The 13,679-nt window shown below is 35.0% G+C and overlaps 1 long non-coding RNA gene and 1 pseudogene across 1 annotated transcript in view; one reads left to right on the top strand and one right to left on the bottom strand.

The window, feature by feature from the left end:
* The window catches only part of LOC144236550 (uncharacterized), a 45,098-nt gene extending 31,632 nt beyond the window's left edge, over positions 1-13,466 (bottom strand). Inside the window, exons 1-2 of the long non-coding RNA XR_013336605.1 lie at positions 13,404-13,466; positions 5,963-6,021 (exon numbers count right to left, since the gene is read on the bottom strand). This is a non-coding gene — a long non-coding RNA (uncharacterized LOC144236550). The remainder of the gene's footprint in view (positions 1-5,962; positions 6,022-13,403) is intronic.
* LOC144236588 (KATNB1-like protein 1 pseudogene) lies at positions 574-1,724 on the top strand (annotated as a pseudogene).
* Positions 13,467-13,679: the final 213 nt, after the last annotated feature.

The following is a 13,679-nucleotide window of genomic DNA, read 5'->3' on the forward strand; positions in this document are numbered from 1 at the left end:
TCTCTGTCTGTCCCTCCCCCAATTGCACTCTGTCTCTCAGTCTCAAAGATAAATAAACATTAAAAAAAAAAAAGAATTCGGATATAAGAGTATAGACCCTGAATCAAGTTTTATAGATTTTTATCCATAGATAAAAATCGATTCCTTTTTATATGAAAGAATTCAAGGACAATTTTTGCCTTACTAGCTGACTTTAGAATTTAACCCTGGGAACAAGCAATCTCACCATAATATGCGAAATCATAGCCAGCCTGTGAAGTAAATGTAATGTAAGTAGAAACCAGCCCTCCCTAATGGGTGCTTGGATATATATGCTAACTACAGATAACTTATCTATTCATTTGGGCTTAGACATTTTTTAGGTACCATTAGTGTGCCTGCTGTATTACAGTTAGTATAGGAAATGCAAAATATAAAATAAATACTTAGAAATGTATTTTTATTGGCAAGGCCACATTTCAATGCTCAGTGGGGTTTGGTTAGGAGCTGAGGAACATTCTGGGCTGCCAGTCCCAGCGCCAGGGGCAGGGCTGAGGTACTGTGGTACCATGAGGCACTGGCATTTAAGAGATTATGGTATCTGAAGCCCACAATGTTAAAAAATTAACCCTTTGTAATACTACTGAGGACCATTCCACTGATCTTCCTAGAAGAAGGATCTTTAATTTTACTAATAAGAACATGAAGGAGGTTAAGAAATCTCCAAGACAGTTGGCTGCTTACATAAATAGAACAGTTGGACAAGCTGTGAAAAGCCCAGTTAAACTACGTAAGGTGATCTATCACAGAAAGAGAGTGCATCTTCCTTTTCCAAATCCTTGTTACAGAAAAAAACATCCCCCTAGAAGCAGGGGCTGTGACATGGCAAATAAAGAAAATGAACTGGCTTGTGTAGGCCACTTGCCTGAATTACGCCATGATAGTTGAACATATTTGCTTAATTCCAGTGATTCTGGTTTTTCACAGACAGAAAGCCCGTCATCAAAATATAGTTGTTGTTTTTTTTCCTGAGGTTTCTCAGAACCATGAAACAATGGTACAGGTTTTGTTCAGCAGGGATTTGAGACTGAATGTAGCTTTAATGTTCTGAAGAAAGAGAAGTATAAGTGGACTTGGAGCTTATTTGGCGAGAATAGAAGACCTGGGTGTTGTGGATTGCCTTCCTGTGCTCACCAATACTTTACAGGAGAAAAAACAATACATCTCACTTGGCTGCTGTGTAGATTTGTTGCCTCTAGTCAAGTGTCTACTTAAAAGCAAATTTGAAGACCATATAAGAGTTGGTTTAAATTGGCTATGGGGCGCCTGGGTGGCTCAGTCGGTTAAGTGACCGGCTTCGGCTCAGATCATGATCTCGCGGTTCGTGGGTTCGAGCCCCCCGTCGGGCTCTGTGCTGACTGCCAGCTCAGAGCCTGGAGCCTGTTTCTGATTCTGTGTCTCCTCCTCTTTCTGTCCTTCTCCTGTTCATGCTGTCTCTCTCTTTCTCTCTCTCAAAAATAGATAACACATTAAAAAACATTAAAAAAAATAAACTGGCTTTAAGCAGTCATAAAAAGGTTGTGGTAAGAACTATCAGCCAGAACAGAAATGATAAATGATGGAAATATTCATATTTTAAAGCAACAATTAAGTGGATTATGGAAACAGGAAAATCATCTTCGGTTCAAGGTTGGACTGGTAACATAGCCAAGGATGTAGATGCTTATTTAGTAGACACTGTCTAGTAAAAAAGAGCATTCGATTATTTAAAACGTCCCCAGACTAAGATTTCCAAAAAATAAATAAATAAAATAGAAAGTATCATCTGGGCACTGGGAAAAAGAAAACAAAATCTTTTTTTTTTCCCCTTAAAAAGCCAGATGTGAAACCACTAATGAAACTCTAACAATCTACTTTACATTGAAGTGGAAAAATATACAAAAGGATCAGCCTCAACATCAATGAGGTGAAAGTGCACTGTGAACATGGCTCGCCTTTGCTGCATTTGAGACTTAAACGGGTATTTGGTAACACTGTTTAAGAACGACCCTGTCTTAATGCAATCCTGCATAACAGTATAATTAATACTTTGTCAGAAAGAGGACAGGACTTTGTTACTAGGAATCACAAAGACCAATCATCGGTACTTTTTTGAAGATTGCATTTTATCAGAAAGCACTTAAATGTGTGCAGCTATATTTTTATTTTGAAAAAACTTTGCAAGTGTAAAACATCATAGTGAATAACAATTACTAAGAATTTGTGGTCCACACTAAGATACTGTATACAAAATGTTTAATTGTTAATAAGTCAATGTATATGATATGAATATCTGTTTAAAAAATTAAAGCCAACCATGCTCCTGGCATGATAAAATCATGAAATGAAATCAGAGGTTTCCTTTCATGTAGAATGTTGTTCTTAAAACTTATTCCATACCATTTTAAAAACAAGAATATTTTTAGTATGATTTTTTTTGCCAGAATCACTGTGTCATGTATGTGTGTGTTATTCCTATATAAAAGAAAAAGGTGGCTATGTACTTGTATGAATGCTTAACTAAAATGTCCATGGAGTTGGCTAATTTATATTCACTTTTTAAAAATGTTTTATTTATTTCTGAGAGAGAGAGGGAGATACAGAATCTGAAGCAGGCTCCAGGCTCTGAGCTGGCTGTCAGCACAGAGCCTTATGTGGGGCTTGAACCCATGAACCGTGAGATCATGACCTGAGCAGGAGTTGGACGCTTAACCGACTGAGCCATCCAGGAGCCCCTATATTCACTTTTTATTGTATATAGATTTCTAATATTTTCAGTTCTGTACCATTGAAGCTTTCTTCATTTGAGTAAATTCACTGAATAGTTCTATAAAGAAATATATTTTTATTAATATCACCTTTTCAAGCAAGCCTTAATCACTCTTCATTCATTTATTCACTCATCTGTCCCTCTCCTCTTTCTCTCCTTTCTTTCTGTCTATTCATAATTCATTCATTACTATGTGTTAGGTATGTGGTCCAAACAAAACAAACTATAACCTAAACATGCTCAGCTTATGCCCTTTAAATGACCAAGAAGCAGTTGCATTTCTCAGTGTGCCTTCCCTCTTAGAAACACTCCTGGGCACCTGTGTGGCTCAGTCAGTTAGGCATGTGACTCTTGATTTACGTTCAGATCACGACCTCATGAGTCGTGAGTTCTAGCCCCAAATCCGGCTCTGTGCTGATGGTACAGAGCCTGCTTGGTATTCTCTCTTTCTCTGCCCTTCACCTGCACCCTCTCTTTCTCTCTCTCTCTCTCTCAAAAACAAACAAATAAATAAAATAAGAAATGTGCCAAGTATTAGTCAGTGGAATGAGGTCTTTTGCCTAAAACCATAGGAAAATTTAAGATGCAAAGAATTATGTCTTGATACTTATATTTTAGAATTCTAATAGATAAAATTGTGGCAAAAGAAGAAGATTAAAAGAATCTCTTTTGAATTTCGTAGATGTATTTGCTTTTCATCATGACACTTTCTTTTATTGATAATAATAGAAATAATGTGTTTAGCTCTTAAAATTGTCCATCTGTTATCAAGCTAGGAGACCAATTGCAGTTGTCTGTATTCTATTTTTATGTTTCCACATTTAAACTTTTCTTAGTAAGAATTCCTGTGTTTTAATTTCTAAATGTCCAACAGTATAAATAGGATTAGTTTGATGCCCAAATGCTATTCTGTTCAAATTAAAATTTCTAAGCCATAAATTTACCAGAATATTATTAAACAAATCCTGTAAGAAGAATCCAGGCCAATAAGGTGAGGAAGTTCACTCTACATCTCATTCTGAAGGAAACACATTTATATTCCCTCAATGCAATAAAGTAATACCCAACAGAAAAGATCTCTGGTGGAGGCAAGGATATTGTCACATTTTAGAAAGACATCTTAACATATTTAATTCATTTAAATTTTATGATGCACTTGCAGTTTGTATATCCAGGAAAATGAATGTATGACTCATGTTTTCCACATAGATAAAACAAAAAACAAAATTACTGACAAGCTTATTAACAAATTTATAAGCTTTTCTACTGTAGAATGCACTCAGTTTTGTAAATCTTGAAAAACAATTTTAAGAGATTATTTTTTTTATCAAAATAGGCATCTCTGGACATAGAACTTAAACTGTGAGGTAAGCAAGTTAATGATAATTTTTAAAAATTTTTTAACATTTATTCATTTTTGACAGAGACAGACCATGAGCAGGGAGGGGCAGAGAGAGAGGAAGACACAGAATTTGATGCAGGCTCCAGGCTCTAAAATGTCAGCACAGAGCCCAACACAGGGCTTGAGCTTATGAACCATGAGATCATGACCTGAGCTTAAGGGATGCTCGACCGACTGAGCCAGCCAGGCGTCCCATTCAATTTTAAACATATAAGTGATGATAAAGGTCTATAAATTTTATGTGAGTGTTTCACTAAACCATCTAATAAAATTTGGAACCCAATGGAATGTTGTTTTCTAGAGCTCTCTTTTAAAGGTGAAGAGACAAAAGAAAAGAAAGTTTTGCTTATTCCTTTTTTAGTAATGTTTGCATTTAATAAGCATGACAATTTACAGTTCACAAAAATTTGTTTTATGTTTCTCTTTGCCACCTTCACTGCTTCAGTATCTGTGTAAATGTTTCCAAACTGAACAACGGAATGTCCTAAAATAGATACATTTGGAAAGGAAATATTAATATCAATAAAAAGGATAAAAATAAAAGCAAAGAGAAATAGAAATTTGAAGAATGGTAGCATGAAGAAAAGAATACATTAGTAGATGGAAAGAAAAAAGTAGATATTTTTTTAATTTACCTGAATATTAACTTTCTGGATTAGCAAAGCAGTTAAACAATGTTGATAGTAATCTGAAGGCTCAAATTTAAAGACAACGTCAACCTGAAATTGATGATAAATAGGAAGTAGTGTCCTAGTACATTATTGTAGTATAATCCACATCTAAATCACATCATAAAGATGAGGACTCAGATAATATGAAAGCCATATGATTGAAGTTGCGTGTTTGAAGTCAAAAGTTCTTTCCTAACATGGAAGAAATCTCTATAGTCATTGAGTAGGTGGATCCCAGAGGACTAGAAAACTACTAAAAGAGAAAAATGACCTATCAGATAATAATTAAAATCACCTGCAGGCTTAGCATGGGTGATATAATATACCACAATCTTTAGAATGCCATGGAGACATCTAGTAAAATACCCCTTTCTTCATAGAATCTATTTTTCAAAAGGTTACTTGATAATATTTTCCATGAAGTATTTCCAACTCTATATTGAAAATGAATAGATGAATGGCATTTTCCTTATTCTGAAACTGTCTTGAAAGTCAACGTTATGGAATATATTTCTTCAATAAACCCAAGGAGTTAGGGGAGGGAAAAAAAATCAGACATGAGATGTAAATAATAACAAGTGAAGAAAATCTAACAAGTATAGAGATGAAAGAAAATTGAAGGGCAGAAATATAAATGCTGTAATTTTATCTCTACTTTTTCTCCTGAATGATGTTGAATGCAACAATTAACCTGACACTAACCTCCACCTACACTTCCCATTGACTCAATGGGAGCTCTTTACAGAGTTACAATTATGAGCTGCACATAATACAAAACTGTTCCCTTGCTCACTTACCATCTCTCTTATTCTTTAAATGTTTTATCTCATCTACTAAGATGAAGGTTTTGCTGACGTCAAATGCAGATAATTTATTTCATAAGAGCTATAACATTTATATACATCCTATATGAAAATTAAAGATAAATCTCATGTCTTTGCTTAAAATATGTCTTACACATATGAATCTTTGTCTTATATAAACACTTGTCTGCATACAAATGGCAATCACTTTGCGCTAACACATTACGATGCTGGAAGTCTATGGTCGGAATGTTGTCCAAATAAAGACTTGGGGTAAAGAGAGGAAGATTTCTCCTACCTGATAATATAATCTCTACAGGCTCAGAGACATTTTCCATTTTTTTTCCTGGGTTTTATCTGTAATTTAAAAATTGGTGTTAATAGTAACTCTAACAGAACTGACACAAATAATTCAGTGTATGCACTGCCATTTAAATCTCTATAGCTACTCTCTCTCCTCACCTAGTCCATTTTCTTCAAAACATTTTGACTGAAGGAACATATCATGATTTCAAAACTCATCTTGGAATGAAGAGGTTTCCTCACTAATTTCCTAAAGCCTTTCTTAATGAACATCTTATCCTTGGTGTAATGCCTATATTTTGTTTATGTCCTATGCACATTAAAATTTCTTATCTCCTAATTAAAAAAAATGGTAGTCAGTGCCATCTAAGCAATGAATTGAGCTATAGGTTGGTGTAAATGTCTATATTTATAAAGTCAGAATTGATTGATTTCTTCAGATGTGACTAGAACATCACTCATGGATATAGATAATTTTGACTGTGTTATCCAATTTAGAACTTGTAATCATTTTTGTGTAATAAATTTTAATATACTATTTCAAGAAGAGCCACATATCACTTTCTCACTCAAAAAAAGCTCTATGCGCCTCCTGAATAAATTCTAAAGTTCTGAGAGTGACTCCCAAGGCGTCCAACAGTCCCTGCCATTCCCCTTCCCTACCAGTCTCCTTCTAGTCTTAACATTTAGTTACTTCTTTCATGTCTTCCATGTTCCAGTAAAGTGGACTGTTTCAACAATAACATACATGCCATTGTTTCCTGACTCCACACATTAACATGCTCTGTCAGTTTAACTAAAATGTCTTCTGATTCTATCTCCATCTTAAAAAATCCTCCTATTTATATAGACTCAGCATAAATGCCATCTTTTCTATAAAGTCTTCCATGTTCCACATAATGCTTTGTTTGTATGTCTTGTATGTTGCATTTACCATACCCTACCCTGTTTTGCAGATAGTTGTAATCTCAAACGTAATCTCTCTGTATCTCATTTACCACACTGTTGGTTAGATGTGATGTTCTTTACCATCTTTTATGGCTCTAAAATACTATTATATTTTATTTTGACTCTAGAGAAACACAGTGGATGCAACTCGTTCAATTATACATATGTTAATATCAACATTTTCTTTTTATAAAGTTATTAGAGGGGCTCCTGGGTGGCTCAGTTGGTTGAGCATTCAACTTTGGCTCAGATCATGATCTCATGGTTCATGGGTTCGAGCCCCATGTTAGGCTCTGAGCTGACAGCTAGCCTGTTTCAGATTCTGTGTCTCCCCCTCTTTCTGACCCTCCCCTGCTCATGCTGTCTCTCTCTCAGAAATAAATAAAACTTTAAAAGTGTGTTTTAAAAATAAATAAAATAAATAAAGAGTAATTAGATTGCTTTCTCTCTATGTAGACCAAATAGAGTACTGGCACATGTATTTACTAAGTAAAATCACATAATCTTAAGGAAAAAGAAATCAGCTTCAAACAAAATTTTTAGTAGGCCTAGTATAATTTACAAAACGTTAAAAATAAAAAAAATATAGGATTAGTATGTATTGCTTCAGACAAATGATGGCCCTCCCTATCAGAAAACCCTGGCCAGGAAGTTTGCCAGAGTTGAGTGTTCCCTTCAGCCATGTTTATTCACTCAGACAGTCATGATCGAAAAGGTGACTTTCCCAATATCAGTTCAGTCCTATAGGAAGGAAATAAGGACAGTAAACAATGGCTAAAGTATAGAGTGTTATGATCTACTTTGAAGAACATGAAAGAGAGTAATTCACAAAGCCATTCAGAGTCCACAGTTTGGCATTTAAGGGATTTGAGATCAGAATACCTCATGTGACCCTGGCATTATCAGTGAACTCAGGAGAAAAGTTCCTCTAAGACTGACTGAACCTGACCTATATCCACTTTTATCAACTCTATGAAATAGTTGCTTCAGATAGTTTCTGCTCTTCCCAGACCCACTTTTATCTCAACAGATGAGCTTGTTTCCTACATCACTGAAATCATAGAAGCCTTCCAGTGGGAGCTTTGCCAATCACTTCACAAACTCTGCGAACCTTCCTGCAACAGCATCTATTCTCTCATCTTCTGGTCCAAGGAAGGAATTATCCTCCTCTAACCAAGACCTATCTTGCTACCTGCTCTCTGGATCCCTCGTATCCTCTCCTGCTGTCTTGGTAACCATATGCCACCCATTATTGTTTCTCCTGTATCTTCAACCTTCCATCCCTGGTAGCTACTTCTCCCTTAAAAGTATTTAAATATGCTCAAGGATCTCCCTAAGCACACCATAAATATTTCATCTTTGGAGAAGTTTTTCCGAATCTCCAGATTGGTTTCGGTTATAGACTCTCACTGCACCATGTACTTTCCTTAATAGCATTTTATAACTTTTTAAATTGAGAAATAATCCAATGAATACCAATAATTCCAATAGGGTACTTGTGGTCTTAAAAATTGCTTTATCATCAATGCTTAGCACATGGTCATCACTTGACATAACATCACAGTATGAATGATGTATTTTCCTTTCTCTCTCTCTCTCTCTCTCCTGAAACAAATGGCGTCCATAAGAATTTGTAATAAAAATTTCCCCTAAGTTTTAAAAGAAGCACCAATATGTTGATTGTTCTGGTGTTTGCAGAGAGGTACAGGAAGGAGTGGTAGAGGGAGAAAAGAAGAAAGAGTCTACGGTGGTGGCCACTGTTTACTGTGAATTGTCCACATACACAGACACCTCTTCCCTTGAGAGGTCTTCCCCTGTGTTCTCCGGGATCAGGGAAAACAAACACCTTAGTTTAATAAACACCATTGTTTATTAAAACAACTGAAAAATAGTATGCCTTACATTAAAGCTCCACATTCATTTTTTATATTATCCCTTTAAATGTTTTTAATGTTTATTCATTTTTGAGAGAGAGATAGAGACAACATGAGCAGGGGAGGGTCAGAGAGAGAGGGAGATACAGAATCTGGAGACAGGCTCTGAGCTAGCTGTCAGCACAGAGCCCGACGCGGGGCTTGAACCCACAAACCATGAGATCATGACCTGAGCTGAAGTCGGGTGCTTTACCGACTCAGCCACCCAGGTGCCCCTATCCCTTTGATATATAATTATTTGTGACAATGTATGACACTAATTCATTTGCAAAGTTCAAAACTAACTTTAGTATAGAAATTCAAGGATGAATATTTGTATACACATATACATACATGCAACACACACACGCACAAACACACATTTAAAGTAGAAACCAAATAGAGATTAAAATAAAAAATACTAGTGGGGCGCCTGGGTGGCTTAGTCGGTTAAGCGTCCGACTTTTGCTTAGGTCATGATCTTGCAGTTCGTGGGTTCGAGCCCCGTCGGGCTCTGTGCTGACTGCCAGCTCAGAGCCTGGAGCCTATTTCAGAGTCTGTGTCTCCCTCTCTCTCTGACCCTCCCTTGCTCACGCTGTCTCTCTCTCTCCTAGAAATAAATAAAAAAAAAAATTAAAAAAAAATACCAGTAGTCTGTTAGGATAGAGATGATTTTTGTAACCCTGTATAAATACACATTTGACACTGATTGTAGTTGCAATAAATATAAGACCAGTAGAGAGCACTGCTTGCACTAAATTTTTAAATATTCTTTTGAATACTAACTAGTGACAACATTTAATGAAAGAATATTGTTTTTCATTTTAAATATTACTTAGATTTTTCTCCAATTAGTAACCAATGTGTTATTTTTATTTGAAAATAAAGTACTTAAACAACTCCTTTTGTTTTCATTATGTTCCTATCTCATTTCATTTGATGGAAATAGAAAAATCAATAAAAAAATCTAAGACTGAATATTTAAGCCTTTAATTTTTAACTTGCTTTAGACATATATACTGTTAGCTTGTTAGGTGGAAATTATGGTAATCATCGTTGACTTACTGAATTGCTGGATGGTGCATCATACCACATATTTTTAACAGAATAATGGATATCAGTCAATGGCAACTAATTTTTTAAAATTACTTTGGCATCTTAGGTTTCAAAAATTCAATGAAATATAACATTTCTGTAGGTAAAAGGTATCAGCTGGTGTATGATAGAACATTGACAATGGAGCAGGAATAAAATGGCCACAGGTATTAAATCTGGAAGCATATCAATGAGAATGGTCATGTTTAGCACTGCACTATACAGAAGTACAAGACTATCACTGAGTGGATTTCTGTTCATTATGATGATACAAACAAGAAAGATTATCAGTTGTATCAGTGTTTGACATGCAAAAACCTAGAAACAACCTGGAAGGACACCTGTAAGGGACTATTTCAATGGAATTTTATGAAGTACTTAGGAAATATTATATATATCTATATGTATTGCTATGAAAATATCATTATATAAAATAATCAAGGTGTAGATATGGTGTATACTATAAAGCTATTTGAGCTTTTTTAAATTTTTATTTATTTATTTTGAGAGAGAGTGCGTGCGCACGAATGGGGAAGGGGCAGAGAGAGTGGGGGGAGAGAGAATCTGAAGCAGGCTCTGTACCGTCAACATAGAGACCAGCACAGGGCTTGATCCCACCAACCATGAAATCATGGCCTGAGACAAAATCAAGAGTTAGATGCTTGACCCACTGAGCCACCCAGGTGCCCCAAAGCTATTTGAGCTCTTAAAAAAGATATGTACATACACGTGTGTGTGTATCTATATAAATTGAAATATTGTATAAATTTAATATATGTATGCTATACTATACTATAATATAATATGATATAACATGTATAAGTTTTGGAAGAATACACCAAAAAATCCCTGTTAACATTTGTTACTTGCAATGAGTGAGAGAGCCTTCATAGTATCTTTTGAGAATTGTTTTCTATGTGCATTGTCTTACACTTAAAATTTCAAAACAAAAATACTTGTTAAAAAAAGAATATAGAAACTATATAAAATATTTAATAGAATAGCTTACTTACTTGTCCTAGATAAATGGTAGAGATTTGTTTACTCTCCCCATTTTGGCATTTATCTGCCAAAAATATTTGTTTGGCTTGATTTGCCACTACTGATCAATGCAAAATTCCAGGTGACAGAAACCTAACAATAATCGGAGTTAAAATCATTTTTATTTGCCTTACTTTTTTCTTACTCTAATTAAATCCTCAAGAAGACAAAATACAAGTTATAATTGGATTTATTATGTGACTACATGTTTTGAGTAAAAAGTAAAATTAAGAAATCTTTGAAAAAGGAAATTTCTCAGAGACACTATTTTAGGAGGCAGATCTACCTTGTAACTACAGACTCTGGAAAAGGTAGGGTAAGACTATAAGTATCAGAAAGGGCCACTGACATGGGCAAATTGTAAGAGTTCATCCAGGACCAGAAAGGCAGGGAAGGCAGAAAAGCTGAAAGAGGGGAACTTATTTTAAAAAAGCACAGGGGTGCCTAGGTGGCTCAGTTGGTTAAGTGGTCTACTTCAGCTCAGGTCATGATTTCACAGCTTGTGGGTTCAAGCCACGTAGGGTTCTGTGCTGACAGCTGGAGCCTGCTTCAGATTCTCGGTCTCCCTCTCTCTCTGCCCCTCCACCCTCACATTCTCTCTCTCTCAAAGATAAATAAACATTAAAAAAAATGTTAAAGCATAATTTAAACCCATTGCTAAATTACCAAAAAAAAAAAAAAACCCCACAAAAACACAAAAACAAAAGCCCCACAAAACTAAAAACCAAAAAATGCTTCGGGCAGGGGTCAGAAATTTAAATGCATATCAATTAAAATTGTAGCAATTTTTGCTTTAAATTACAGCATTAGAGGATGAAAATGAGAGTTTTAAACTCTCTTCTGAATGTGCTATCCATGCTAATTTTGCATTTTGCTGTTAAACTTGCTAATTACTGATATATATGTCCCTCAGCACACCTACAATAAATTCTGTTACGAGCTTCAATTACTGTACTGTGTCACAATCTGGGAAAAATTCAAGGATGCCCTTTTCATCTGTTTCTCCCCAATATTCTTAATTCCATAGCACCATAATTAGAGAAAAATAAGGGAGTTGAGTTGGATTTGTTTTAAAGTCAGGATTGAGGTGGTTTTCAATAAAAAACCATGTGAACCATATTTTAAATGAAGCTGAAGACCCAAACAAACAAACAAGCAAGCCTTGGCCATAGTTAGTGCCCTTTCCAAGGATCAAGGTAAAAGTGTTGTCTCTTTATCATAGTCATATTCTCTAACAATACAGATGCCTGATTACAATGATCAGATCTCTCCTTTTTCTTTAGTTTCTCAACTAAAGATCCTGGCCCACTTGGTTAGCAATCCTTTGATTCAAAACTGCAAAGAGTAGCTTCCTGTTGAAAAGTATAACATTTTATACTAGTCAGCACTCCATCTACCAACTATGGGGTAGATTTGTCATTTAAACAAATTTTCTATCAAGTACAATGTGACCTATTTTCTGACCATTCTAAAGTAGACTTAGCCCCTGAGGCATATTTCATCATAACTTCCTATTTTATTTTCTTTGTGGACTTTGTGGTAAATGTTTAACTTTCCGGAGTGAGGAAGAAGAAGAAGAAAAAAAAACAACCTCAGTGTATAGTATTTCCCAATGCACAGGGCATAAATGTTCCCGCCATGGCCAACTGCATGTGATGTCACCGAAAGCACTGTTGGAACATTATGAACATAATTGGAGCTTGTGAACGGTGTGAACTGGTTTCAGTAGATCATTGTTTGTGGTCATTACCACTGCCTAAGATCACCTAGTATAATGACTGTTTCTTTGTATTTTATCTGTTGCCCTTCATAAAAACTAAGGTGTATCAGAAAAGACACTTCTCCCATTTTACCATTGAATCGCTCCAGCCATAAAACAGTGCCTGGCGCATAGCAAGGACATAGTAAGCATTTTTTTTGTAAAACACGCAATCTGCTACTCAAAATTGAATATGTTAAAATTTTTAAAATGTAATAGTAACAATCGCTTTTATTAAAACTTTCCTAAATAAAGGTTATGGATTTTAAACATTTGGAACTATCTCCTAAGGAGATGTGAGAAAGAGATAAATCTAGTATGACTTGTAAAAATCATTTTATCTTGCCTCTCTTAAATCTCTTAGGCTTTCTCAATGGTATAAATATGAGGTTGGAACATAAAGAAAAAAAAGAAACTTGTAAGCTTTGAATTTAAATTTCATTATAAAAAGATCAGTCATAATTAGCAATTGTGAAAACAGAAAATGTTCATTTCAAAATGAAACAAAAACATCATTTTATATTCAATTAGTTAAGTAGACATAAATAAAATACCCTAGTACCAGAAAGACTTTGGACTATTATATGTGCCATTGCCTGTGGCAGAATCAGAGTAAAAGTTAAATATTATACTTAATGATTTGCAAGATAACTGGTAACGTAAAAAAATGCAAATATTACCTTACCACTGAGGAAAAATTACTCATATTTCAAATTTCTCTCCATGTCTTTGTTTCTCCTAAAAGAAATAAAAAATAAGTAGAATTGACTTTTTGTATTTTTATTTCATCTTTACTTTTCTAACATCCAACTCTGAAGTAGTAACTCTTTATTTCATTCTGATGTGAGTGATTTTTAATGTCGATGCTACAATACAATGTTTTTTCCTTCCCGCATTGTACTGTCTACATTTTATTGTATGATGAGCACAAAGTAATTCATGGTTCATGAATTCAA

This window comes from Crocuta crocuta, unplaced genomic scaffold (assembly GCF_008692635.1).
Source record: "Crocuta crocuta isolate KB4526 unplaced genomic scaffold, BGI_CrCroc_1.0 scaffold317, whole genome shotgun sequence".
NCBI lineage: Eukaryota > Metazoa > Chordata > Mammalia > Carnivora > Hyaenidae > Crocuta > Crocuta crocuta.